We start from the raw sequence: 26191 nt of genomic DNA, 5'->3' as shown, positions 1-26191 counted from the left end.
ACATACTAGTAAAGGTTAAAAATCACTGAAGTCGTTTTCTTTTTTCTTTTTTTTTTTTAATTTTTAAAAAAGTTTATTTACTTATTTGAGAGCAAGCGAGTGAGCAGGGGAGGGGAAGCGAGGGAGGGAGAGAGAGAACCCCAAGCAGACTCTGAGCTGACAACCCCTGACACGGGGCTCCATCGATGCAGGCTCAATCTCACGAACCATGAGATCATGACTTCAGCCAAGATCAAGAGTCAGACGCTTAACCGACTGAGCCACCCAGACGCCCCAAATTCCCTTGACGGAGCTGAACTTTTCAGGCCTTTCCTTTTTTGCTTCTCTGTTTAGTCTTTTCCTCCTCTTTCTTCTTACTCACTTTAGGAGTAAATTACTGCTCGTGCTGTGTGCAATTGCTAGTCATTCCCATCATCCCAAACAAGCAGCGATCTATGGATATTGAGATAGTGATTTAATTATAGCAGTACCATCTTCCTTTACATATATGACCCCAGTTCAAAGGTTGTAGATAAAACCCAGGAAGATTTTTCCAGTGCTTCGACTCTGCACTTCCCTTCCCGATCTCACTCCTCACAGTGCCCGTTTGTGTACTTCTCATGTAGAGTGTGCAGGTGGGGGGTGGGGGTGGGGTGGGGGGAGAGGGGTTCCCTGCCACAACGCTCAGGAATAAGTTCCCTGAAGTTCATGAACAGAAGACTCAGTGGTACAGTTTTTCTCATGATATTTTGCTAGTGATTCCAAGCAGAGTTATTTACATTTTAGATATACCATTGAGAGCAGTCATCTCTCTGTGCTTTTAATCATTCATTCTAATTAAAAAATCAATTTGAGGGGCACCTGGGTGGCTCAGTCGGTGAAGCCTCCGACTTGGGCTCAGGTCATGATCTCATGGTTCTTGGGCTCGAGCCCCGCTTGGCCTCTTTGCTGACAGCTCAGAGCCTGGAGCCTGCTTCAGACTCTGTCTCCTTCTCTCTGCCCCTCCCCCACTCCCACTGTCTCTCAAAAATAAATAAACATTAAAAAAAAATTTTAAAATCAGTTTGAATCCATTTTTTATTTTATTGTTTTCAAATTCTTTTTTATTTGAGAGAGAGAGAGAGAGAGAGAGAGAGAGAGACAGACTGACTGTGAGCGGGGAAGGGGCAGAGAGACAGAGGGAAAGAGAATCCCAAGCATGGAGCCTGATGTGGAGCTTAATCCCATGAACCGTGAGATCGTGACCTGAGCCAAAATCAAGAGTCAAATGTTTAACTGACTGAGCCACCCAGGCGCCCCTGAATCCATTTTTTAAAGTAAGCATATACCCTGATACATGTATATTTTTAGTATACAAACCCCATGTATGTACATATGAGTATCCACTCACAGCATGTGTTATAAAACAAAAAACAAAATTGCAAGATGAAATATTTTGCAACTATTTTATTAATGTAACAAACTTCTTACTAAAGTACTTTAATACTAATCAGTATAGTGATTTAAATGTTTCATTATTTGTAAATGTGTCTACTTAATCTACTTTTTTGTTCAGTTTAATTTGATAGTTGATTTCGACGGCTGTAACAGCAGAAAAGAATATACAGTTTCGAATGGAAGAAAGTATTCTGGCCCCGTCATACGTATTTTTTACTTCATCGACCAATTATTTAAATATTTTTGTTGAAATTTACATAACTTCCATTTCCCTTGTATCAAAATAGTTTATGTAAACCAGTTAGAAATTGTTACATAACTTCCAAAATAAATGGAAACCACTTAGGATAATTTGCAGAGTTTAGAAAATTCTTTTAAGTTGTATAATATGTAAATATGAGAGTATTCTATGTGAGACATTTTTTACTTCAGCAACAAAAACACCAGATGATGAATAGTGACATTTCCAAAAACCTATTTTGAACCCAGCAAAGGTTCTTTTCAAAGAAATTCCATTTTCACTCACCGTGAAGAATTTTACTCACTGTAAAAAATCACTTTCCCTTTGAAGATGTTCATTTTTTTTCTAAAACTATCTGCTAGGTAGCATATTCCTGCCAGTCACTTATCACAGAAAAGAATAAATTTAGGAGACCTGACTTTATGTAAAAAGAAAATAGTTAATATTTTATTTTATTTTTAAAGTTTATTTATTTTCAGATAGACATGCGCGTGCGTGCATGTGTGAGTGCAGGAGGGATGTGGGGGGGGGGGGGGGAGAGAATCCCAAGCAGGATCCATGCTCCCAGCAGAGTCCGATGTGGGGCTTGAACGCACGAACTGGGAGATCATGACCTGAGCAGAAATCAAGAGTTGGATGCTTAACCGACTGAGCCACCCCGGTGCCCCAGGAAAATGCATAAAATTTAAATGTGACAATTCTCTTAAGTACTTTGACAGTTGTTTAACACGAAGCACCTGGGTGGGACAATTTTTTTTTTTCTTTATTTTCCTTTTTTTAGTTTGGAATTTCCTTTTAAGTCTGGTTGACATCCAGTGTTGCCCTAGGTTCGGGTGTGCTTCACGGTGATTCAAGTTCTTTATGCCATGCTCACCCTAGGACAGTTTTAGGTATTAGTCCCCTTCTTATTTCAAAGTATTGCTCTGTTTATACCATTTAGTGGTTTGGGTTTTATAAAACAAACCACACTGATCCCACAGGCGGCATCATGTTAAACCCGCACGAACACATCCATCTTGCAAATGATCGACTCCGTTCTTTCATGCATAGCCCTTCTTTGCGTCGGGATGCCTCATCTTCCATATGCACTAACACGGACGCTGTGACACACAGACGCGGAGGGTGCCGTCATCGCTCTTCTATATGAAAACGGAGTGAATGTTAGTGAAAGCTGGCCTTCACGTGTTGCAGGATTAAAAACACAAGCAAATCTTGGTATTTTCCTCCTAACTGAGGTAGCTTTCACTAATGTAACCTCGGCACCCAGCGTTGTAAATCTGTGGTCTTCTACCTTTATTTCAAGACATACTATTCCCCATGTGGAGAACAGTGGCTCTGGAAAGTTGGAGGTGCAGAGAGATGTACTGTGGATCCCGCATGATGTACCAGTGACCACATATGCTCACGTCATCTGATCAAGGCGTATTTCCCCCTAGGTTCCGGCTAGCTGCTGTAACGACCGGTCTGAAATTTCAGTGGCTTGATAGATTACATTTTTTCCTTGCAGATGTGCTTGGGTGGGTGGCTCCCCTGGGCAGTTTTCCTCCCAGGGGCTCCTCAGGAATAGTCTCCTCCCATGCCATGGTGCTGTCATCTTTAATATGTGGTCTCAGCTTGTCCCACTGTCATCCAGCAGGTAGATGGGGAAGTGAGAGGACAAGTCTGTTTTGGATCATAAGGGAAACATCACTGATGCTTAGTCTATGGGCCAAGAGCTAATTACGTGGCTGTACCTAGATTTAAGAGGGCTGAGCAAGGCCTTAGAGGAAATGGGTTAGGTGAGCAGATCTGACCATAATCTCTGCCCCAATTCCAAAGCGTGATGTGTTAGGAGATGAATCTGGGCTTTAATCGTGGTCTGATTGACTATAAGATCTATGCTTTTCTCTTTATGCTACGTTGCCCTGCAAAGCAAAGGAAGGACCAACAAAAAAGACTAGTTGGTTCTTCGTGTTGCACTTGGTAGGGGCCTCGTCAGGTCCTCAGCTCTGCTCCCTCATAAACCTTCTACTTGGTAGCTCACCGAGCATTGTTTATTGCTGTGTTTACAAAATATGATTCGTTACAAATGACATTTTAATAATCTAAACCTAAAAACTTCCCTAGGCTTAGTGATATTTTTCTCCTCCCTATTCTAAGATGAATTACAATGATATATGACACAAAAAGATCAAATCAGTGAAACATTGACAAGAGAACGAGGTGAAGGACGAATGAGGTTCGAGTCAAAACTGAAGCAGAATTTAATACGTTAGCCATGAAATCATATACATAATAGGGCAGACAATGAATTTGGTTCTAAGATTTGTAGCAACTATGGTTCTAAGATGGAAACACAAATAGTTATAGGGTGCACTGAATCTATGAGAAGAATTAAATCATTTGCTTCAAAAACATGTACAACCACAATAAATATTCAAACCAGAAGAAAATATAACCCATGGAATGTTGGTTCATCCATTCATCTATTTCATGATGGATGAATACTTATCGAGTGACTACTATGTGTCAGATACTATTTTAGTTCTGGGGATACATCTGTGCAAAGAATAAAATTCTGGCCTTATGTAATTAAGGAAGAGAGATGATAAATAAATGATGTTTAAAAAAATTTTTTTTAACGTTTATTTATTTTTGAGACAGAGAGAGACAGAGCGTGAACGGGGGAGGGGCAGAGAGAGAGGGAGACACAGAATCGGAAACAGGCTCCAGGCTCTGAGCCATCAGCCCAGAGCCCGACGCGGGGCTCGAACTCCCGGACCGCGAGATCGTGACCTGGCTGAAGTCGGACGCTCAACCGACTGCGCCACCCAGGCGCCCCAATAAATGATGTTTTAGTACGTGTGGGGCTGCTAAGTCCTAAGAGGGGGAAATGGTAAGGGGGATAGAGGTACCAAGATGGAGTGCGTGGAATGGTCATGAAAGCCTTCACTGACCAGATGACATGTGAACAGAGAACCGAAGGAAGTGAGGTGATCAGCTGTGCAAAAATCTGGAACGTTCTAGAAGCAGTAAATGGCAAGGACACTGGTCTGGGAACATGTTTAGAGTTTTTGAAAGTAGGAAGCCGGGGAGGTGCAGTCAGAGAGGTACTGTGGATCTTGCATGATGTAACAGTAACAACATGTTCACATCATCTGATCAAGGCATATTTTCCCCTAGGTGATGCTGAACGCACTTGACAAATTTCACTGGTTGGTTTTTCTTTTTCTCTATTCTACTTAGACCACTGCATTGGTATAACATAAATGAGTCCTTAACAGGATTTGGGTTTCCTAATCTCAATGCATTTCTTAATCACTTCTTAGAGACTTTAGATATTTATATATATTTCAAAGTTGAGTTTTTTAATGTTTATTTTATTTTTGAGGGAGACAGAGTGCGAGTGGGGGAGGGGCAGAGAGCGAGGGAGACACGGAATCCGGAGCAGGCTCCAGGCTTCGAGCTGTCAGCACAGAGCCCGAAGTGGGGCTCAAACCCATGAATGGTGAGATCATGACCTGAGCAAAAGTCAGACGCTTGACTGAGCCACCCAGGTGCCCCTAAAGTTGAGTTTTATTATTAATTTTCAGGTATTTAAGTACAAGTATGTACTTAATAAAGCATTTAACTTGGAAAGAGATCTTGGTTCAGATCCTGACTCGGAAGCTGACTTTCTGTAACCATGGAGGAGCCACGATTACCGAGTCTCAATTACTCTACAGTAAAGAAATACACGTTCCGAGGCACCTGGGTGGCTCAGTCAGGTATGCGTCCGACTTTGGCTCAGGTCATGATCTCACTGTTCATGGGTTCGAGCCCCAAATTGGAATTCGTGCTGACAGTGCAGAGCCTGCTTGGGATCCTCTCTCTCTCTCTCTCTGCTCCTCCCTGACTCATGCTCTGTCTCTCAAAATAAATAAATAAACTAAATAAATAAATAAATAAACTAATAAATAAATAAATAAATAAACTAATAAATAAATAAATAAACTAAAAAAAAAAAAAAGAAATACGTGTTCTTCACAGTATCCATTTTCTCTGCCCCATAAAGCTGTTCTAGGGATCGAAGAAGATGATGAATCTCAAAGTATGTTGAGACTTGAGTTTAAGACCGTTACTTCATCTGATCTGCTTCCCCTATTCGATAAACCTGGGCCAGATATTTTGCTAGGGTCTAGATATAGTGATAAATTGTGGTGTCTGCTCTCAGGGAGAATATAGCCTAATAGAAGAAATAAAGAAACTTCTACCAATGAGAGGCACTCTGGGTGCTAAGAAGATGGAGAAGGACAGTCTGTGTAGGATAGGATTCGAAGTGAAGGTTGGGAACACTTCTCAGAGGTGAGCTGAATCCTAAAGAACCAGGAAGAACTGTTAGAAACGTTAGGAGAGGAAGGGCAGTGCAGGCATAGGGACCAGAGCGTGCAAATGATTGTGGGGCCAGAGGACGTAGTAGTTCTCATTTATTTTTTCTTATGGTAGGGAAAGGGAATGTGAACAGTATGACTGAAGGATATTGAGGCTGAGGAAGAAAGAAGGTGTTTATGGAGATGTGTAATCAGTAAGAGATTTCATTCTTCAATAGTGTCAAGATTCCAGATGGGAAGAGGTGTTCCATGGCAAAACTTGCTTGTTGGAGAAATCATTCTGGCAGAAATATGAAAGATGAGAGGGTGGTGAGGCTGAGGGATGGAGACTCGTTAGAAGACTTACAGAGATTCAGGCAAGAGAAGAGGGGGTGAACTCAGACAGTGGAAAAGGGGAAAGAGGAAAGATAGAGATGTATAGGTAGGACTGTCCTTGGTGCCATCTGTTGAGCTGGAATGGGGTAGAAAGAGTGATAAGCCTCAACGCAGCATTTCCCAGCTTAAAATTTGCACAGTTAAGTGGATTTGGTACTCTAAACTTGAAGCTTCTTAGAGAGACCGGTAGCTTTTTGGAAAATCATATCCAGAGAGTGTTATCAACTAATTGGGGTCAATCTTTAGAGAATTATTTAATGGCACATTTTAAAACCCTGTTCTTTTACTGTTATCAGTGAGGTACATAGAAAAAAAAAAATATATATATATATATATAATAAATATATATGCAGTCATCACAGAGCTCAATATATAAATATTTATAAACATATATATATTTCTATGTACCTCACTGATATATGTATATACATGTATATACATGTATATGTATATGATATATGTATACCTCACTGTATATATATGTATGTGTGTATATATATATATATATATATATTTTTTTTTTTTTTTTTTAAGTAGGCTATACACCCCACATAGAGCTTGAACTCACAACTCCAAGATCAAGAGTCGCACATTATACTGGCTCAGTAGCCAGCCACGGGGCTCTTGAGGTATGTAGAAATTTTTAAATATTTATTTATTTATTTATTTATTTAGAGGGCACAAGTGAGCTAGGGGCAGGGAGAGAGAGAGAGAGAGAGAGAGAGAGAGAGAGAGAGGCAGAGCTCACCTGAAGCGGGGCTCATGTATTTTTTCCTCGAAGCAGGGCTTGTGTTCACCTGGTGTGGGACTTGAACTCATGAACCACAGGATCATGATCTGAGTCAAAGTCAGATGCTTAACTGACTGAGCCACCCAAGCACCCCTCATTTTTTTTAAATCAACTTGTAGTTGACCATGTCTCAATAATACAGCCAGAAAAGTGTAAGTTGGAGATTTGATTCAGGATTATTTTTAACGTTTTGCATGAAGGGGACTGAAATAACATAAAATTTAAAACAACAATAACAACAACAAATGTACAACCCATCAGAGCTTGCACAAGTAGAGGTTAATAAAAATCTAGATTGTTATTAATACTATCAGATAATATTAGTTAATATTTATATAGTGCTCTTGATTTTTGAGTACTTTCAAGTGTATTTTCTTTCTTTCTTTCTTCTTTCTTCTTTCTTTCTTTCTTTCTTTCTTCTTTCTCTTTTTCTTTCTTTTGAGACAGAGACAGCATGAGCAAGGAAGGGCCAGAGAGAGGGAGACAGAGAATCCCAAGCAGGATCTGCAGTCAGCACAGAGCTCAACAGCTAGAACTCAGGAACCATGAGATCATGACCTGAGCCAAAATCAAGAGTCTGATGCTTAATCTACTGAGCCACCAAGGTGCCCCTCAAATATATTTTCTTTCTTTTTCTTTTTTTAATGTTTATTGATTTATGAGAGAGAGAGAGAGAGAGAGCAAGAGAGAGTGAGAGAATGTGATAAGGAGAGAGACAGAGAGAGAGGGAGACACAGAATCTGATGCAGGCTCCAAGGCTCTGAGCTGTCCGCACAGAGCCCGACCCCGGGCTCGAGCCCACAGACCGTGAGGTCATGACCTGAGCCAAAGTCGGACACCCAACCGACTGAGCCACCCAGGCGCCCCTCGAGAGCTCGCCTGCAGTAGAGAAGCCTCTAGAGAACTAAAGAACCTCAGTGTGTAAATTTATTGTACCCATATTACATTGCCCCTACCTTCTTTCTGTTCAGGTACCCCTTTCTGTTTGATATGCTATCGGTCCTCAACAAACTGGTCCCCTACTTCAGTTATCTGTGACCCGCGTTTCTTTACCAGAACTTGTATTAAGTGTTAGTATCCAATTTGGAATTACTTCAGCTGTGTATTTTCTTCAGTGTTTCCTGTGATTATAAATGCCACGTGGGCAGGTAATAGAACTACTACTGTTTATGCTACGTCCCTAGAAGAGAGCCCAGAATGTATTTAGACAGTATGTGCTAATGACCGATTACCTACTGACAGTTTTGTTTCCACTTATTCCTTCGCGATTTCCCAGCAAAAGCTTGAGGTGGAGATTATCCCAGGAGAGGACTCATCAAGCTCAAATTGTCCTCGAATCCGGACTATTGCAAGCACCGACGAAGGCTGCTGCTATGAGGTCGGACATGAGGTGGCGCTGTTGCGTTTTATCATGACTTTTTTTTTTTTTTTTTTTTTTACCTGGGCTGCCGTCTCCCTCACAACGGACCGTGTAGCGATCTCTAGAGGAGGAACACAGTAAGCAGAACAGCAGCAAGTGCAGCTTTTACAGCTTCGGCAGAGGTTTCCTGCTGGCTGGTGCGCGGTGAGTCCCGGAAACCTCAGTTGCCCGCTGACTTCCCCTTGTGGGGAGCCCGCCCCAACTCCATCCTTTGCGGGCGGCCACGCCCCACAGTGGGAAGGAGGGACTGAAAAGCATTTCCTTGAGGCTGGCACACCTTGTCACATCCAAACCGATCATTTTCTACCCCCCTGGCTGGGCCGGTTCCATCTGAGAGCAGAGTGGCCGGAGGAGGGACACGGTAGTGAACTGGGGTTCAGGGGTAGGGGGGGTGGGAGGTGGATAGCTTGGGCGTTTGGGAGGGAAAGGGGGGAGAAGGCCAAGAGTGGGAAGGTTGTGAGAGGCGGTTCGAATTTTATCTGAACGGGCAATGATCACCAGGTGAACGACCCTGTATTTCTTTGGAAGGAACATCTTGTGGATTTTGACTTTTATGTTTTTATGATTGTACGATGTGACATGCTGTTCCGTGTTGACCGGATTTTTGCTTTCTTCTGAATTTGTCTTCTCTTTTTCTGTGTCTCTTTCCCTTCTACCCACCTGTCAATGTCATCCCCATTTGTCTCCTTTTTCCCTTTCATTTCTTTTTTGAAAAAAGATTTTTTTTTAACATTTATTTATTATTGAGAGACAGAGAGACACAGAGCACGAGCAGGGAAGGGGTAGAGAAAGGGGGAGACACAGAATCCCAAGCAGGCTCCAGGCTCCGAGCTGTCAGCACAGCGCCCAACGCGGGGCTCGAACTCACCGACCGTGAGATTGTGATCTGAGCTGAAGTCCCTCGCTTAACTGACTGAGCCACCCAGGCGACCCTTTGGTTTCTGTGACTGTGGCGTCTTTCTGTTAGGAATCCCCATGCCATCTGAGTTTCTCAGACATTTCAGACCAAGCTTTCTTCCTGCTACTTAGCGAGAACCATCAGTGGTTGTGGGAATCAAGCACCAGAGCTCCTGTAATGTGCAGCTCACACACACACACAGTGAAATGCACCTGGAAATGGTGACTTCGACCTGATTGACCCTCCTCAGTACTCCTAACACTCAGCGAGGGGCCATCTGGGTCTCTCAGTGAGACATGGGGAGATACCATTGATCCTTGAACATCCTGGGTTTGAGTTAGGTGGGTCCACATATGCATGGATTTTTTCAATAAGTACAGTACAGTACTGTAAATGTGTTTTCTCTTCCTTACGATTTTCTTAATGGTGCTTTCTTTTCTTTAGCTGACTTCATTCTAAGAATCCAGCGTATAATACGTGTGATATGCAAAATATCATACGCATACAGTGTTGCTCGATTGTTTATGTTATTGGTAAGGTCAACTGTAGGCTATTAGTAGTTAAGTTTTGGGGGAGTCAGAAGTTTTACCCCTGTTTTCTGCTGCACAGGGGATCGGTGTCGCTAAACCCTGTGTTGTTCAAGGGTCAACTCTACGGGCATACTTTGGAGATATTGTGGGTTTGCCTTCAGACCACTGCATTAAAGTGGAATTAATATTGGAATGAAGTGAGTCAGATGAAATTTTTGGTTTTCCAGTGCAAACAAAAGTTATGTTTAGTCTGTACTGTAGCCTGTTAAGTGTGTAATATGTCTACAAAAGCCATGTGTATACCTTAATTAAAAATTCTTTCTTTCTTTCTTTCTTTCTTTCTTTCTTTCTTTCTTTCAAAATGTTGATTTATTTTTGAGAGACAGAGACAGAGTGTGAGCAGGAGAGGGGCAGAGAGAGAGGAAGACACAGAATCTGAAGCAGGTGCCAGGCTTTGAGCTGTCAGCACAGAACCTGACACGGGGCTCGAACTTAACAAACCGTGAAATCATGACCTGAGCTGAAGTTGGACCCTTAACTGAGTGAGCCACCCAGGCGCCCCCCAAATACTTTTTTTTTCTAAAAAAAGCTGTCATCTGAGCCTTCAGAAAGTCATAATCCCTGATGGCAGACCACTATAACAAATACAATAATAATAAAAAAGTTTGAAATATTGTGAGAATTAGCCAAAATGTGACCCAGAGACACGAAATGAGCAAGTGTTCTTGAAAAAAAAAATGCAAAGTTGCTACAAACCTGCCATTTGTAACAAAACAAAACAAAACAACCTGCAATACCCGTGAAGCACAATAAAACAAAATGCTTTAGGACCACACGCCTGTGTTGCTTCCGTGAAAATCATACACTCTTTCTTTAGTGCCTTCATTGCTATTAGCTTGCTAGGGCTGCTCTAACAAAGGGCCACAAATCGAGTGGCTTAAGCAACAGAAATGTATTGTCTCACAGTTCTGGAGGCTGAAAGTCTAAAATCAACAGCCATGTTGCTTCTCTCTGAGCGCTGGGAGGGAAGGATCTATTCCAGACCCTTTGCTTTGGCTTGTAGATGGCTGTCTTTATGTTGGTATGGCATTCTCCCTGCATATGAGTCTGTCTTCAAATTTCTTTCTTTTTATTTATTTATGTATTTATAATGTTTATTTTGAGAGCATGTGTGCATAATTGCAAGTGGGGGAGGGGCAGAGAGAGGGAGAAAGAGAGTCCCAAGAAGGTTCCGAGCCACCTTTTGAGACAAAGAGAGGGAGAGAGACAATCCCAAGCAGGCTCTGTGCTGTTAGTGGAGAGCCCAAGGCAGGGCTTGAACCCACAAACCGTGAGATCATGACCTGAGCCAAAACCAAGAGACCAACGCTCAACCGAGCCACCCAGGTGTCTCCAAATTTCCCCCTTTTTAAAGGACATTGGTCATATTGGATTAGCGCCCACTTTAATAACCTCCTTTTATGTCTCTATTCCCTCTGTTAAAGACTATTTCCAAGTAAGGTCACGATCTGCGGGACCGGAAGCTAGGACTTCAGTGTATGAACTTTGGGGTGGCACACTTCGATCTGTAACAGTTCCTTGTTCTTTCATTATGTACATACACAGAGTGAGTTGAGTGTCGCACAGAGAGTTTTGTGATTCTACGGCTCTGTTTTATTTATTTTTTAAATTTTTTTAGTGTTTATTTCTGAGAGAGAGACAGAGCATGAATGGGGGAGGGTCAGAGAGAGAGGGAGACACAGAATCTGAAGCAGGCTCCAGGCTCTGAGCTGTCAGCACAGAGCCTGATGCGGGGCTCGAACTCACAGACTGTGAGATCAGGACCTGAGCCGAAGTCTGAAGCTCAACTGACTGAGCCACCCAGGCGCCCCACTACGGCTCTGTTTTAAACTGAGGGTGTTAGTTTCCTATTGCTGCGGGAACAAATCATCCCACATTTGGTGGCTTAAACCAACGCAGGTTTTTCTCTTCCAGTTCTGGAAGTCAGAAGTCCAAAAGGGGTTTGCATGCCTTCTGGAGGCTCTAGGAGAGAATCCCTTTGCTTGCCTTTTTTTCAGCTTCTAGAGACTGCTTGCCTTCCTTGGCTCAGGACTCTCTTCCTCTATCTTCAAAGCCACATCAAGTGTTTCTCACAGTTCATTTGCTGGCAGTGACACCTGTGTCCTCTTCTTCCGTATTCAGGGTATTTATGATTACATCAGACTCACGGGCTAATCTAGAATAGTCTCCTCATTTTAAGGTCAGTGGGTTAATTCCACCTGCAATCTTCATTTCCTTTTGCTATTTTAACACTATTAAAAACTAACATATTCGGGGCACCTGGGTGGCTCAGTTGGTTAAGCATCCGACTTTGGCTCAGGTCATGATCTTGCCGTTCCCGAGTTTGAGCCCCCCCATCAGGCTCCGTGCTGACAGCTCAGAGCCTGGAGCCTGTTTCAGATTCTGTGTCTCCCTATCTCACTCTGCCCTTCCCCCACTCACTCTTTGTCTCTCTCTCAAAAATAAATAAACATTAAAAAATTAAAAAAAAGAAACGAATATATTCAAAGTTCTGGAGATTTGGACATAGATGTGTTTGAGGGGCCACTGACAGCCACACTGAGCTTTGAATAACTGGGTTTTCTTTATTGGGTTTATTGTCCTGTTTTCACTCTGAAGGATCAGTGTTTTGCTTGCTATGTGTAGCAAGGAACTTTATATCCCTTTTATAAGAGAAAACCAGCATCCTGTCTAGTGATAGAGCTAAAAATGTGTTCCCATTGAGCAGAAACCTGGGTAGCATGATGCTTCTATCGAATACTATTAAAAACGACTTCCCATCCCTTGCACTTTCAGCATTACAGCTTAATTCTTTATACCCAATTAATTTGTATACGTTATTTTTTCATAAAAATGTCTTTCTAGGGGCGCGTGGGTGGCTCCAGGCGGTTAAGCGTCCGACTCTTGGTTTCAGCTCAGGCTATGATCTCACAGTTCGTGGGTTCAAGCCCCTCCCTGGGCTCCACGCTCACAGTGCAGAGTCTGCTTGGGATTCTCTCTCTGCCTTTTTCTCTGCCCCTCCCCTGCTCTGTCTCTCTGCCTCTCAAAATAAGTAAATAAATAAACTTAAAAATAATTTCTTTCAGATCCAATGTTATTTTTATAGGTGAATTTAGCTGTGTACTTATCGAACAGCCGTATGAATTTTGACATGTGGGCAGACGCTGCTTTAGGCACAAGGGACATAGCAATGCAGAAAGGAGCTGGGGTCCTTAAATTCTTGTTGTTGTGAAGGTGTCCCTCTCACTTCCTTCTCGTCCTTCCCCCCCCAGTCTCAATTCCCCACCACATCCCTGGCTTTAGATGTGGCTACTGCTCTGTGCCTACGTCTGGGCTGTACTAACGAAGGACCTAAGGAAGGAAATTGGCATGCCCTCGAGGAAACTACCAGCTGTTTGGGAAGAAGCAGATAATAATAAGCAAGAATAAGTGCACACATACCAAAAAAAAAAAAAAAAAAAAAAAAAAAAAAGCGCTTGCACAGACATCAGCGTAGACCGGAATGAGTCCTGTCCTGAGTCCAGGGACCTGAAATCTGGTTCAAGTGCTTGCACCCTTTTTGCGAGCAAAGAACAAGGGACTTACTTCAGTGTCCTTCATTATTATTATTATTATTTTGTTATTATTATTGTTATTATTTCCTCTCTTAACAAATGAAGGGTTGAGGTAGACTGGGAAACCTCCGGGGATTCTTCCTAGGCTTAAAACAAAATGAGTCTTTTATTTTTGAATTTCTCACAGTTTCTCTGAGTTTCCGAAGCAGAATAATAATGAGGGGACAGGTTCGAATTCAGCTGGGGAGATGGTCACCTCTGGGCCAGAAAGGAAACTGGGGATGGGGTGCAGGGGTTTCTATCCATCCCTTGACTTCAGCCTCCTTTCCTGAAGGTACTCTTACCCGTTCAGCTCAGGTGGCCTTCACTACTTTTCTCCTGTCTACAAGGCCAGCTGAATTGGGCGGTGCAGATTCCTGCCGCCTCATGTTGTGAATGCCATTTCCTAAGGGTGAGTTTTCAGGGAACAGAAGGATCTCCCTAGGCTCGTGCCTCCTTTAACCCTCACCAGTCTCTGTTGTGGCCCGACTTCTAAGAATCGTCGCCACCCACAAGTCAGCCAACCATCAAGTCAATACAGCTAATTCTCAAAAATGGCCATGATCAAATCAACTTGAAGACAGTGATTGCATGTTTCAAACCTGCACTTTTAAGATTTTTATGAACTAAATTACTGGCAAGAATTATAAATGAGAAAGGAAACCTGTTTTAATTTTCCTTCTGTTACAGCCTCAGCCATAGTAAACTGCCCCATCAGTATATATTGTAGAGCAGTGGTTTTCAATGTTGGCAGGTAACAAAATAGAAATATGGTGCTATTTCCAGAATACTGATCTAAATTAAAATTATGACATGTATATAATTCTAGGCTCTGTCAGAAATCTACTAAGAACAAATTGTAGCAGATGCTGTAGGGTAAGAAAAAAAAGTATGTTTCAAACTGAACATTGTGGCCATAGGTAAATTTCAATAATACACATTTACACAAAATACACAATACACAATTACATTTACACAAAATACACAATACACAATTACACAAAATACACAATAATACACAAATAATACTCGTATTTTAAGCCAATTAGCTTTCTAGAGAAATCTTCCAAATTATTAGCTTGTGTCTCATCAGTTTTTTTTGTTTTGTTTTTTTAGTGTTTATTTATTTTTGACACAGAGAGAGAGAGAGAGAGAGACAGAGCATGAGCAGGAGAGGGGCAGAGAGAGGAGGAGACACAGAATCTGAAGCAGGCTCCAGGCTCTGAGCTGTCGGCACAGAGCCCAATGCAGGGCTCGAACTCACAGACCGTGAGATCATGACCCGAGCTGAAGCCAGACGCTCAACCGACTGAGCCACCCAGGTGCCCCATTGTCTCATCAGTTTTGAGTGATTTAGCCAAATGCACTGTATTGTTGGGTAAATGCAGAGTTTTGTGTTGAACAACTCTAGGAGACACCATTTATTTTCTATTCATATTATGCTATCAACTCAATGTTGAAAAACATCTGCCAAAGACGATAATTTGGAGTTTGGAGAAATTGATCCACAGCTCTTCTTTTCTGACAGAACTCTTTATCCAAGCCACCCCCAGTTTGTGTCCTTTGGGTCAACTTCTCCAAAGTCCCTCTTACGTCAGATGGGGCTGGCTTGCCTAAGTCCAGGCCTCAATCTAGTGCTCCTTCTGGCCAGTTAGAGACTAAAGAAGCAGGAAAGGACTTGATTTATCTGAGTAGTAGAAGTGACAGGCTTGCTTCTGGTTCAAGGAAGGAGGAGGAGGCGCAAGAGAATGCCAAATATTTACCTCCATTACCTTGTTTTCCATCAGATTCATAATCAGATTCCGCAAATCCAGCCAGTCTGGTCTGAAGCTGTCCTGCATCCTACCTCTGTGGTCCTTCCTCGTAGGTCTCCATGCCCGATTCCTTTAGCGTTGCTGGGGGCTGATCATTAAGTGTGAGTCAAAATGGATTCTGGCAGAGGAAGAAGAAAGAAGCAGAGTATCCCCTAAAATATTCGTAAAGCCCGGAAGTGCCAACAATTAAAAACACAGCCAGAATGTGAAGTCTCGAGTCTTCAACCTGGGGCATGCATGGGGTAGAGATTTCCAGAGGCTCATCCAGACACATAAAGAGCCCACAGACCTGGCAGGCAGAAGAAACTATGAAAGCGTACGCACATTATGAATTGTACAAACTGGGATCTTTTTCCTTACCCTCATCCCTCCAAACCCCAACTGGAAAAAAGGGGGATCAAATATCCAGCCAGCCTTATGAAGGGTGGAAAATTGTAGGGAAGGAGCACTAGGTGGAGATTCAAGACACGTAAGAGTAGTCTTAGCCTGAGTGTTAACTGGCTGTTGGAAGATACCTCAGTCTGTGCCTGAGTTTGCTCATCCATAAGTTATAGAGGTGAGGTTTTTTTTTGTTGTTGTTGAGTTCAAACAGCTCTTCCGGTTGTTTAGGATTCTGTGGCATTGGTGGAGCACGTGTTGCATTTCAGAGTGTGCTTGTCAGGCAGAATAAGCAATGGAAGGCAGGTTGCTGTTTTCATTGTTTCTGTAGCAGCGAGTATGGCCCAGAGGAAACAGCAGTGGTTACTTAACTTGCAGCATGGGGATAAAATGGCTTTTGGGGGGCGCCTGGGTGGCTCAGTGGGTTAAGCGTCCAACTGCAGCTCAGGTCATGATCTCACACTCCGTGAGTTCGAGCCCCGCGTCGGGCTCTGTGCTAACAACTGGGAGCCTGGAGCCTGCTTCAGATTCTGTCTCCTCCTCTCTCTGCCCTTCCCCTGCTCATGCTGTGTCTCTCTCGGTCTCAAAAATAAATAAAAACATTAAAAAAATGGCTTTTTGATATTGAGAGTCGAAATTGTTGTATCTTCATCCCTTCTTGAAGCCCAGCCATCTCTGCTACCACCAAGTGACCTTGATTTCACTCCTTGTCCTTGTCCTCACCCACATTCCACTCTTAGGATGAGTTAATAATGGATTCATGATGAAGGGGTTTCATATCCGATTAGGTCTCTGATTTATCTTCTGACCCTAGGCGAGTCCCCTTTTCACTCAGACCTTAGTTTCCACATAATGGAGTTGCTAAGGGAGCCATGGATTATTCTGAACTGGTTTTCTATTATAAAAATGAAGATGGGGCACCTGGCACTTAACTCACTTGGTTAAGCGTCCAACTTCAGCTCAGGTCATGATTTCGCGGTTTGTGGGTTTGAGCCCCATGTCTGGCTCTGTGCTGACAGCTCGGAGCCTGGAGCCCGCTTCAGATTCTGTGTCTCCCTCTCTCTCTGCCCCTCCCCTGATCACGCTCTGTCTCTCCCTCTGTCAAAAATAAATAAACATCGGAGCGCCTGGGTGGCTCAGTCGGTTGAGTGTCCGACTTCGGCTCAGGTCATGATCTCACAGTTTGTGGGTTCGAGCCCCGCATCAGGCTCTGTGCTGACCGCTTGCTCAGAGCCTGGAGCCTGCTTCAGATTCTGTGTCTCCTACTCTCTCTGCCCCTCCCCCGTTCACGCTTTGTCTCACTGTTTCTCAAAAATAAATACATGTAAAAAAAAAATTAAAAAAAAAAAAACATCAAAAAAAAAAAATGAAGATGGGGCACCTGGGTGGCTCAGTTGGGTAGGTGTCTGACTCTTGATTTTGGCTTAGGTTATGATCTCATGGTTTGTCAGTTCGAGCCTCGTGTCGGGCTCTGCACAGACGGAATGGAGCCTGCATGGGATTTGCTCTCCATTTCTCTCTCTGCCCCTCCCCCACTTGTGTGTTCTCTCTCTCTCAGAATGAATAAATAAACTCTAAAATCTATCTATCTATCAATATATATAGATATATATCTACATAACTATATAACTATATAACTATATATAACTATATATCTATATAACTATATAACTATATCTATCTATCGATATATATAGATATATGTCTATATAACTATATAACTATCTATATAACTATATAACTATAGATATAACTATATCTATATAACTATCTATAGATAGTTATCTATCTATCGATATATATCGATATATAGATATATATCGATATATATAGATAGATATATATAGTTATATAGATATATATAGAGATATATATATATCGATCTATCGATATCTATCGATCTATATATATAGATATATATCCTATAGATCGATATATATCTATATATATAGATCGATAGATATCGATAGATCGATATATATATATATCTCTATATATATCTATATAACTATATCTATCTATCGATATCTATCTATCTATATATATCTATATATATAGATCGATAGATATCGATAGATCTATATATATATCGATCTATATATATATCGATAGATAGATAACTTTGAGAAATATACCAATTCTATAGGATTGGGAAAAAAGAAATATTAATAAGCCAAATGTGACTTTATAACTATCTGTAAAGCATCACTTCTTCAGCACATCACATTTATCTTTCCAAGTCTGCTCTCCTTGGGCTGATATTGAAATTGATTTTTTTTAATTCACTGAGTTAGCACTGACCACGGAATGGAGGCAAGCTGACTTCAAAACCAAAGTATGAGCTTACGTTATCTACAAACAGATGGGCAATAAAGATTTGATAAGTATCAGCAAGGTTGCAGGTTGTGGGTTTATAGGTATTCAAAAACTATGTGAGATAAGTCACTCACCAAAAGGAGTTGAACGCTGGGCTAGAACTCTCTGTGCTAGATGGAGGTCCTTATAGTTTTACATGTGAGTTACGGGATTTAATGGTGGTATTAGGGACTGCTCCTTTGCACCTCTCATTTAAGCTCAATCGATAATATTTTGGGTGCCCAGGGAACAGTGTTCTCCATAGGTTTGATGTGCAGAAGCATTTATGGATAGGAATTTAGAGATGTGACTCTGGGTACCAGAGTTTTACCAAATTCATGGCAATGTGAGGAATCAGATGAACTCGGGCCCGTCAAAGAAAATAAACTGGGTGCTGATGCTAAGAACTACAAAATGTGCTCTATAGTGCGTGCCTTTATCCAAACATGAGAAGGATCAGAAGTGGCCTTTTAGTAAGCTATGGTACCATGTGTAAATAGCATGTCTGGCCAGCCTGTAGCAGGCATGTCTTGTCCAACCTGTTCTAGAATGGACCTTCTCAGAGACAGAGCATTCTGTGACATTGCTGAATCATACACAAATTCCGGTTTAACCTTTAGAGGCCATGGAACTGTATGTCATCATCAACAACAAATGAGACTTGCACACTGAAAACTACAAAATATCATTGAAAAAATTAAAGAGGATCTAAGAAGACTTAATATCGTTAAGATGGTATACCCTCTCAATTGATCTGTACAGTCAATGTAATCTCTACCCCAATTTTTTTTTTTTACAGAAATGGCCAAGCTGATTCTAAAATGCACATCGTAACATGAGTGTCTTAAAATATCCAAAACAGTCAAAAAGAGATCAAAGATGGAGGAGTCATGTCTAATGATTTAAAAACTCACTAAGTTTTTTTTTTTTTAATTTTTAATGTTTATTTACTTTTGAGAGACAGAGCATGAACAGGGGAGGGGCAGAGAGAGAGGGAGACACAGAATCCAAAACAAGCTCCAGGCTCCGAGCTGTCAGCACAGAGCCCCACGCGGGGCTCGAGTTCGCAAACCGTGTGATCACGACTTGAGCCCTAGTCAGATGCTTAACTGACTGAGCCACCCAGGTGCCCCTAAAAACTCACTAAGTTTTAAAACTAAGTAATTAAGACTGTGTACTATTGGCATAAAGATAGACATATAGACCAATGGAACAGAATTGAGGGTCCTGAAACAAACTCATACCTATGGCCATTTGATTTTCTTTTTTATTAAAAAAAATTTTTTTAATTATTTTTCTTTATTTTTGAGAGGCAGAGAGAGACACAGCGTGTGTGGGGGATGGGAAGAGAGAGAGGGAGACACAGAATCCAAAGCAGTTCCAGGCCCTGAGCTGTCAGCACAGAGCCCAATGCGGGGCCTGAACTCATGAACCATGAGATCATGACCAGAGCCAAAGCCGGACGCTCAACCGACTGAGCCACCCAGCCGCCCCGGCCATTTGATTTTCTATACAGTGCCAACACAATTCATTGTGCAGACGCACTGGATATTAACATGCAAAAGAATGAAATTGATTGCCTACTTCACAACATTTGCAGAAATTAACTCAAAATAGGTCAAAGATCTAAATGTAAGATCTAAACTCATTATTCAGCCATAAAAATGAATGAAGTACTGATTTATGCTACAACATGGATGGGATGGTTAATTTTTAAAAAAAAAATTGTAATGTTTTTATTTATTTTTGAGAGAGAGAGAGAGAGAGACAGAGACAGAGCAAGCAGAGGAGGGGCAGAGAGAGAGAGGGAGACACAGAATCCGAAGCAGGCTCCAGGCTCCGAGCTGTCAGCACAGAGCTGATGTGGGGCCTGAACTCATGAGCTGTGAGATCATGACCTGAGCCGAAGCTGGATGCTTAACTGACTGAGCCAGCCAGGTGCCCCAGGATGGTTAATTTTATGTGTCAGTTTGACTGGGCTGAGGAATGCCCAGATGATGAGGAAACATGATTTCTGGGTATCTCTGTGAGGATGTTTCTGGAAAAGATTAACATTTGAATCAGTGGACTGAGTAAAGAAGATCTGCCCTCGCCAGTGTGGGTGGACATCATCCAACCTGCTGAGGGCTTGAGGAAAGCAAAAAGATGGAGGAAGGGTGAATTTTCTCTCTCTTGAGATGGGACACCCATCTTCTCCTGCCCTCCACCATCGGAACTCCTGGTTCTCCAGCCCTTGGGCTCTAGGACTTACGCCCATGGTCCCCCGCTCTCAGGCCTTCAGCCTCACACTGAATTGTACTACCAGCTTTCCTGATTTTCCAGCTTGCAGACAGCAGGTTGGGGGACTTCTCGGCCTCTGTAATCTCATGAGCTAATTCCCATAATAAATGTCCTCCTATATATTTGTCTATATATCTACATCTTTATATCTTATTCGTTCAGTTTCTCTAGAGAACCCTGATTAATACAATGGGTGATCTTAAATGCATGCTAAGTGAAAGAAACCAGACACAAAGCTACAGATTGTATGATTCAATTCGTATGAAATGTTCAAAATAGGTAAATCCAGAGACAGAAAATAGGTGATTGCCAGGCGCTGGGGAGAGTGGGCATTGGGGAGTGACTACTATTGGTACAGATTTCTTGGAGGGGATGATGAAAATATTCTAAAATTAGATAGCAGTGATGGTTGTACGATTTTGTGACTATAAAAACCACTGATAATACACTTTAAACATTTTTTTTTTCAACGTTTATTTATTTTTGGGACAGAGAGAGACAGAGCATGAACGGGGGAGGGGCAGAGAGAGAGAGGGAGACACAGAATCGGAAACAGGCTCCAGGCTCTGAGCCATCAGCCCAGAGCCTGAAGCAGGGCTCGAACTCACGGACCTCGAGATCGTGACCTGGCTGAAGTCGGACGCTTAACCGACTGCGCCACCCAGGCGCCCCAACCACTGATAATACACTTTAAAAAGGGTGAGTTCTTGGGGCCCCTGGGTGGCTCAGTCGGTTAAGTCATGATCTCACGGTTCCTGAGTTGGAACCCCACATCGGGCTCTGTGCTGGCAGCTCAGAGCTTGGAGCCTGCTTTGGATTCTGTGACTCCCCCTCTCTGCCCCTCCCCTGCTCACACTCTGTCTCTCAAAAATTAAACGTGAAAACAAATGTTTTAAAAGGGTGAATTCTCTGGTATGTGAATTATATCTCAGTCAAAAAGAAAGCAATATTGACGGTAATTCTAATTTTGAAAAAAAAAAAAAAAAGAAAAGAAAAAGGAAAGAAAAGGAAAGAGAAGAAAAGAAAAAAAAAAGGTTTTCAAGAATCTGCTAGGAAGATGATATAATGTCAGAAAATAGATTCCAAAGCCATACAACCTGGGAGTTCCAAATCCCTGTTACTAGCTGAGTGGTCCAGAGCAAGTTACTTTACGTCTCTGTGACCCAGAGGTCATTGGTGCCATTGTAACTATATGCCTACTAGGCTGTAATGGGAAGCAAAAACCAGTATGAAGGAAGCTGTGCTGCATGTAGGTGACGGTTAAAGAGGGGCAGAGCAGGGCAGGGTCCAAAGCAGATTGCTTCATTGGTTTATTGTCTGAACTCTGCTCCAGGCTGACTCACGGAAAGACACTGGGTGTAGTGGAAAAGGAGGAAGAGATAATATGGATCCAAGATACCATATCTATATTTAACCTTTCCTGGCCCTGGAAAAGATCCAAAACTATGTTAGGAGAGACACATAGAGGAGGGCACCAGAGCAAGGGATGATGAAAAGTCTTGGATAAATTTTTTGTTGCTCAGTTAAAATAAATATTAGACAGAAATGTTGAGGGTTTTCCTCTGGTTTCAGACAATAAACTTAAGATTTTGTTCTCTCGTCCTGTCTCTACTGGGACCTTGCTTCATCTTTCAATTCAAAATGAGATCAGACAGGGGCACTTGGGTGGCTCAGTCAGTTAAGTATCTGACTCTTGATTTCGGCTCAGGTCATGAGCTCATGGTTTGTGAGTTCAAGCCCCACATTGGGCTCTGTGCAGAAAGCATGGAGCCTGCCTGGGATTCTCTCTCTGTCTCTCTCTGTCCCTCTCCTGCTCATGCACTCTCTCTCTCTCAAAATAAGTAAATAACCATTTAACAACAACAAAAAAAGATCAAACAAATCTTTAAAGTTCATGTCACTGCCACATTTTTATTCCCAGGACAGATCAAGAAGCTAGGACAGTGGCAGGTGTTTGTAGCAAGATTCACATTCCTTTGTTTTTTTAATTAATTAATTAATTAATTAATCAAAGTTTTATTTAATTGTAGTTAGTTAACATATTTGCAATATTGGTTTCAGGAGTAAAATTCAGTGATTCATCACTTAAATACAACACCCAGTGTTCATCATAACAAGAGCCCTCCCTAATACCCATCACCCATCTAGCCCATCCCCCTCCCACCTCCCTCCATTGACCCTCAGTTTGTTCCCTATCTTTAAGAGTCTCTTATCGTGTCTCTCTCTCTCTCTTTCCTCCTCCCATGTGTTCATCTGTTTTGTTTCCTAAACTCTACATATGAATAAAATCATATGGTTATTTGTCTTTCTCTGATTTATTTCGCTTAGCATAATACATCTAGCTCCATCCACGTTATTGCAAATGGCAAGATTTCATTCTTTTTGACCACATCCCTTTGTTTTAAACTGCTTTCTGCATCTTTGTAAGATGCACTTCCCATTCATGACTTTTCTTTAGATCTCACTCTTTCTGTCAGCATATAGCAAAGAAGGACTATATTACATAGCCATTTTGAGGGAATGATAGAAAGGTGTCACATTTCTTACTTAAAAAAAAATAGAGAAAACTCTGTTTTTGACCTTTCCTCTGGTTTTACACTTCTGAATTCTCTTCTTTTTGTGAGTATATGTTATATATCCTTGGTTTCATCATCGTTTTCCTTTCTTGGATACTAAATAAATAATTATAATGCCTTGTATTTTTACTCTATACATTTCATGGTGTTTTACATACAAACCTCAGACCAAGACATGTTAATTAGCTTGCTTAAGGTCACACACAAGATGATGCTAACCCAGTGTCATAACTGAGATCTCACATCTCCTTTGCCTGTATTAGGAGAGGATTCTTTCTTTTCATTCTACATTTCTCCTAGAACTTTCCATTGAGAAATAATCTAGGTGAGGAAAATATAACCAATTCCAGGGCAGAAGGCAGCTGAAGCCAACGTGAAGATCAGTGCTGGGACCTCATTATACTGGAGTCCATGCTAGTGTAGAAATAGTGTTATTTAAAGTTCATTTGGTCACAGGGTTTTCTCCAAAGTGCATCTCATATCTGCATTAATCTCTGTCTTCCTCAAAATCACTGGTGTTGATATATGAGAGGAGAAAGAGTATGATTAGCAAATGATAGAGCAATAAGTAAGTAGAACTGGCTTGAAATTCTCTGAAATACCAAAGCCTTAACACCAGCTTAACAGATCTCCAAATCATTTACTATGGAAATGCTTTAATGGTGGGAAGCAAGGTACATCAGAAAAGAGGGCAGTGGACTTGTGGGGGCAGGGGAGAGAGAGAACATGATAATACGACCTTGGATTTCTGAATTCCGTCAATTTCTTTTATTCTAAGACTTTAAAGTCTTGTCCTATGTTTTATCTTATTTGTCTTGCCAGAATGTCTGATTAGGCAGTTCAAGGATTATGATCCATTACTTTATGGATCAGGAATTAAAACCCAGAGATGTGATAAAACCTGCTCCAAATGATAAAGACAGAAAGGGAGAGAGAAGCAGAGATAATGTTAAGATATGGCTGCCAATTTAGAACTGTATTAAACTAGATCCTGATGAATTTTATTTTTTATTTTTATTTTTTTAATTTATTTTTATTTATTTTTATTTTTTTTATTTTTTTTATTTTATTTATTTATTTTTTTTAAATTTTTTTTTTTCAACGTTTATTTATTTTTGGGACAGAGAGAGACAGAGCATGAACGGGGGAGGGGCAGAGAGAGAGGGAGACACAGAATCGGAAACAGGCTCCAGGCTCTGAGCCATCAGCCCAGAGCCCGACGCGGGGCTCGAACTCACGGACCGCGAGATCGTGACCTGGCTGAAGTCGGACGCTCAACCGACTGCGCCACCCAGGCGCCCCTATTTTTATTTTTTTTTAACGTTGATTTATTTTTGAGACAGAGAGAGACACAGCATGAGCGGGGGAGGGTCAGAGAGACAGGGAGACACAGAATCTGAAACAGGTTCCAGGCTCTGAGCCATCAGCACAGAGCCTGACGCGGGGCTCGAACTCACAGACCGCGAGATCATGACCTGAGCCAAAGCCGGACTCTCAACCGACTGAGCCACCCAGGCGCCCCAATCCTGATGAATTTTAAATCTGCTTATATCACTTTACCTATGAACATAAGAAAAACCCCTTTATTAAAAACTTTCATGAATGTAAAATTGATATATTTATTCTATTGTGTAGCTGTATAAAAATTTGGCAGCCCTCTTTGCATTAGAGCTTTCCAGAGAAATAGAGCCTACAGGATGTTTGTGTGTCTATGTATGTATGTATATGTATGTATGTATGCCTATATGTATCTATGTATCATCTATTGAGATCTAGTTTGAAGAATAGATCTGAGCCTGGATGGCTCAGTTGGCTAAGCATCCGACTCTTGATTTTGGCTCAGGTCATGATCTCACGGTTTGTGAGATTGAGCCCTGTGTTGGCCTCTGCACCGGCAGTGCAGGGTCTGCTTGGGATTCTCTCTCTCTCTCTCTCTCTCTGCCCCTCCACTGTTTGTTCTCTCTCTTTCAAAATAAATAAATAAACATTAACAAAAATTAAGAATCTGTGGATAGTTGGGAAGTCCAAAGTCTTCAAGGTAGACCAGCAAGCTGGAGACCCAGTGAAGTGATGCAGTTTAAGTCCAAAGGCAGTGTGCTGGCATAATTTCCTCTTCTGGGGAGGTCAGTCCTTTTCTATTAAGACCTTCAACTGATTAGATGGGCCATACGCACATTATGGAGGGTAATGTGCTTTCTTCAAAGTTCCCTGACTTAATTGTTAATCTCATTTTAAAAATACCTTCACAGAAATATCTAGAATAACGTTTGATCAATTATCTGGGTACCATGGCCTAGCCAAGTTGACACATAAAATTACCCATCACACACCTCTTCATAAAAATTTAATTTTATTTCTACTTTTAATTTTAATACAATTTGCATAATTGTATAATTATAATAGTAATTTAAAAATAATAATCATTATTTATTAATAATTATTATTAATAAATAATAATAACAATCAATTATTATAATTATTAAATAAAATTATAATTTTTTTTTGCATGTTCAGAAACATCTTCCATTAAAAAAATCCTTTTATGGGGTGCCTGGTTGGCTCAGTCAGTGGAGCCTGCAACTCTTGGTCTCAGGGTTGTGAGTTTGAGCCCCATGTTGGGTGTAGAGATTACTTAAAAATAATATCTCTTAAAAAATCCTTTTATAATTGAGTCTTAGGAGAGAAATTACTGGGTCAAAATTATGAACGTCATTCAGACTCTCTTCTTACATTGCCAAATTCGTTTCCATAATGTAGAAATTTAGATTCCCTGTTAATGTGTAAGAGTGGGCTTTTTAAAATAGGGTTCTTCAGAACATCAGAATTCTCTTTCTTTTTTTTTTCTTAAATGGAAATACAAAAATTTCACATCTTGGTTTTACTTGAATGTATATTATATAATTACTAGTTAAATTGAACATCTTTAATCTTAACATCACCCTTCTCCCATATTTGTTGAACACTTTTATTTGATGTATTGGTTTTCTTTTGATTTCACTGTTTTTTTTAAATTTTTAATTTTTATTTTTTAATTTTAATTTTAATTTTTTTTTGAGAGAGAGATAAAGAGAGAGAGAGCCTGTGTGAACAGGGAAGGGGGGCAGAGGAAGAGAGAGAGAGAATCCTAAGCAGGCTTC

At 41.3% G+C, this 26191-nt stretch overlaps 1 protein-coding gene across 5 annotated transcripts in view; it reads left to right on the top strand.

Annotated features, from left to right (window-relative positions):
• Nucleotides 1–8647: 8647 nt before the first annotated feature.
• STYK1 (serine/threonine/tyrosine kinase 1) overlaps nt 8648–26191 on the top strand; it is a 46909-nt gene continuing 29365 nt past the window's right edge. Inside the window, exon 1 of one of the 5 annotated variants that reach the window (XM_047865554.1) lies at nt 8648–8735. The gene's annotated coding sequence lies outside the window, so the exon portion shown is untranslated. Of the gene's footprint in view, nt 8736–8816; nt 8953–26191 lie in introns of those variants that run through there. The other 4 variants (XM_047865549.1, XM_047865552.1, XM_047865551.1 and 1 more) reach the window with 4 other exon arrangements.

This window comes from Prionailurus viverrinus, chromosome B4, assembly GCF_022837055.1.
Source record: "Prionailurus viverrinus isolate Anna chromosome B4, UM_Priviv_1.0, whole genome shotgun sequence".
In the NCBI taxonomy this organism is placed as follows: domain Eukaryota; kingdom Metazoa; phylum Chordata; class Mammalia; order Carnivora; family Felidae; genus Prionailurus; species Prionailurus viverrinus.
Note: the sequence above shows the minus strand (reverse complement) of the source record. Positions and strands in the feature narration are given on the sequence as shown.